General features: G+C 37.2%; 1 protein-coding gene across 1 annotated transcript in view; it reads left to right on the plus strand.

Moving 5' to 3' along the window:
• LOC119585640 (EH domain-binding protein 1-like) overlaps positions 1-543 on the plus strand; it is a gene marked incomplete in the record, with an annotated part of 320,960 nt that overhangs the window by 253,628 nt on the left and 66,789 nt on the right.

The raw sequence follows: 543 nt of genomic DNA on the forward strand, positions 1-543 counted from the left end.
ACCATAGCCATCTTGGACGGGTTCAACCAGGAGTAGATGAGCTACATTTACGCGAGTCTTAAATTAAGTATCCTCCTGCGAGAACTCCCACGGGAAAAAATCCCCCCAATTGATTAAAACCGTTTTGGCTGGAATCCCAACCCTTCGGACAAAGGGTTTTTGGGTTTTAAAGGGCCCTTTTTTTTTTATATAGTAGGGGGGGGGGATGCGCCATTGGGGTTGAAAAGGGAGTTCAATAGATTATAGATATTAACATGGATGGATACAGATATACATAAATATTAAATGAAAACTATATTTTTCATCACAAATCATGTGGACGATAGCATATTAATAAGGATAAGAGTTGTAACATCCTCTGCCGGCCCGACATGTATGTTACATCATCATCATTATTATTTTATTTTTACCAAATTTGTATGAGAGATAAATATATGTCCGTTTCCCTTTTTTCCCCGTTTGTATTTTATATTTGATTCTAGCGTCAGTGTCGTTTTATAATTGCACTTGACAAGTCTGAGGTTTTATTTCTGCTGAATTCTC

This window comes from Penaeus monodon, chromosome 20, assembly GCF_015228065.2.
Source record: "Penaeus monodon isolate SGIC_2016 chromosome 20, NSTDA_Pmon_1, whole genome shotgun sequence".
Taxonomy (NCBI): domain Eukaryota; kingdom Metazoa; phylum Arthropoda; class Malacostraca; order Decapoda; family Penaeidae; genus Penaeus; species Penaeus monodon.